The 2,694-nt window shown below is 47.1% G+C and overlaps 1 protein-coding gene across 2 annotated transcripts in view; it reads left to right on the top strand.

Annotated features, from left to right (window-relative positions):
- The first annotated feature begins 750 nt into the window (after window positions 1–750).
- AP1G1 (adaptor related protein complex 1 gamma 1 subunit) overlaps window positions 751–2,694 on the top strand; it is a 101,047-nt gene continuing 99,103 nt past the window's right edge. For both annotated transcript variants that reach the window (XM_003791384.3, XM_023514109.1), the window contains exon 1: window positions 751–1,095. The gene's annotated coding sequence lies outside the window, so the exon portion shown is untranslated. The remainder of the gene's footprint in view (window positions 1,096–2,694) is intronic.

The raw sequence follows: 2,694 nt of genomic DNA, 5'->3' as shown, positions 1-2,694 counted from the left end.
TTTTACTGTATTGTTTCCAAACTATCTGGAGGATTTTAGTCTAGGTAGGTCACCTTTCATTTAAATGGGCCAAGATATCTGGGCCCTCTTTACATTCTCATGGAAAAGACTTGTGTCAGATGTTAGTAATTATTTATCAAGCCAAGAACTGTATGGTTAGGTTTTCTTTGGCTCTAGCCGTTAGTTCATGGATGGAGTCATAGACAGAAAGCCCATTCTGGAAGGAGTTTTGCTATCATCAGTCCAAATCTTTTTTTTACACGTGAGGAAACTGAAGTCGTGGAGAGTTCAAATGACTTGTCCAATGCATGAAGAGCGAGCGGTACTGGGCTTGGAATCCATTCTTCCGAATCATCCTCTCTTTTCATAAAATATGTTGCCATAAAACCATTATGATACCATATGATACCATACAGTATACTATAAAACCATAGAATCCCAGCCTGTTTGGAGCATGCTTCTGAAGTTACAGCAAAAAGAAAGTTAAAGTCTCAAAGGGGATAGGAAGGAGTTTGGCATCTTATGGATTGAGACCGTTCAGCCTGGGTTAGTGTTCTCCGCCCCCACCTGCCTCTCCCACTTCCTTGGCTACCTTAACTACTCCGCCCCCTTCAGGTGTCCCCGCCGCTTCCTGGTAGCCCAGCCCCCTCCAGCTAAGCGGAACCAATGTCCGTCCGCTCCAGGGTCGGCCGGATCTTTCTCGCTCAGACTCATCTCAGCGGTGACTCGGCAGCAGCGTCTCACGTCATCAGAGACAGCCCCGATTCTTGCTACGCTTTGCGTCGCTCCGCCAGGAGCAGTCGCTTCCTCCTTGGCAAATAGTCCTCGGCAGGATCCGAGTTCCTGGATAATCTGAGAGGGAAGGCACGAGAAGTTGCAGTGTGGCAACGCGGAATCAACCAGGAGGAGAAGATAGGCACCGGAGTTTCTGCAATAGTGTGTGAAGTTCGTTAAAAACTCCCTCCTTCCTAAGGATCCCTCCGCCTGCAGTAGCGGTGGTGAGGCTGAGGGAGCCGCCATTTTGGATGTTCGGTTCCTGCTGCCACTGCTGCCGCCGCCCCCGGAGCTGCTGGTTTCATTCGAGGTTTCGGGCCGGTGAGTGTCACTCGTGGCGCTGAGAACGTATTGCTTCTTTTGCCCTGCCGCTACCGCGGGCGCTCGGCCGGAAGCTTCCTGTCATCCCCAGGGGTCTGATTTAAGGCTGTGGGGGGTGAGAAGAGAGGACGGAGAGGTTGGGCCAGGAGGGGCCGGGAGCCCCAGGGGCTGCTCCGACTTCTTGAGGGCCGACCCCGAGGCCTTGGACCGGGAGGTTGAGCGCAGAGCGGCGTTCCGTGCGGCGGCATTGTCCGGCGGATGCGGGCCTTCTTGAACCCATTGACTTTCTCGGGCAGAGATCCTCTTTTGAGGGCTCATTCAGGGAACCTGGGATTTAGCGGGGCGGGCCCCACCCCCGCGTGTCTTGTCTCAACCACGTATCAGCGTTCTTGTGTCTTCTGCCCGGGTCAGGTCTCTCAGAGAACTCTTAGTATTTCCAAATGCCCAGTTAATTGCTGCCTGCCCCTGCAGTGCCGTCCTCTTAGAACCGGACATCGGCCTCGCCTCCCTCTAACCTTCCGACCAACTTCTTTACCAATTTTCCGGGTTCTCTCTCCCTTTTTTCTTTAACTTACCTGCGAGCACACTGTTTATCTTTTTCAAACTCCTTGTCTTGCGGACATCAGTTTCTAATAATTCTCCCAGATCTTCCTGATTGCCTGAAGGAGTCGGGACAGTTGATTGTGTTTTCATGGTAGGGTTTGGAGTGGGAGATCTGGCGAGCCTTACTCGCTCAGAGTGTACTGAAGCAGTAAATGTTTATAAAGCAGATAAAATGGCTTTTAGAAGACGGGAGCTGTTAAATGTTTTCTTGTTTGTGGATTCCTTCCTTGTGCTGTACATTTAGCTTTTTGGTATTTATTGATACTTGTGTATTTTTTTTTGGCATTATGCATCCCTGAGCATAGAAATCTGTCTATGAAAATAATAATTTGACATAGGTAAAAAGGAGAGTTTGGTTGCTATAGTGATTAGTGAACAGAAGAGAGGAATAATTTCTTAGTGATCTTAACTTTCAGGTCTTCGTACAGTGATGATCTTTGCTGACTGATTCTAAAAAATACACGTATTGACTTCATGTATTGAAATTTTCTGGGGATAGTTGGATTTTACGTGTTTACTTCCACTCTTCCCCATAATGTTTGTTGGACTATATGTGCTTTAACTTTCAGTTTGAAAAACGTGGACATTCCAGGTACCGATAATCTTGTTGCTTTTGTTCAACTTTTGAAGTATGCTTGCAATCTAGCGTGCTTGATGAATAAAAAGCATTTCACAATAATTCACTGGTTATCTCCTACATTTCAAGTTAGGTGAGTGTGATTGAATCACCTCTATTTCATCTCAGCCTGGGGTTTTTACATCTGCAAAAGAAAAATAACTTTTTTTTGAGATCACAGTATAGTGACTGTTGAAATTTAAATTTATTACTTGAATGGAGTCAATTTTTTTTTTTTTGCTAAACCACATATAGATGCATTATTCTTATCAGGTTATTGAAATGGGACTGTGGGGGGCAGTACCTGTGGCTCAAAGGAGTAGGGCACTGGCCCCCATATGCCGGAGTTGACGGGTTCAAACCCAGCCCCGGCCAAAAAA

The sequence above is a fragment of the Otolemur garnettii genome, unplaced genomic scaffold, assembly GCF_000181295.1.
Source record: "Otolemur garnettii isolate 467f Iridium unplaced genomic scaffold, OtoGar3 scaffold00047, whole genome shotgun sequence".
Taxonomy (NCBI): domain Eukaryota; kingdom Metazoa; phylum Chordata; class Mammalia; order Primates; family Galagidae; genus Otolemur; species Otolemur garnettii.
This window is presented reverse-complemented; position numbering and strand designations above follow the sequence as displayed.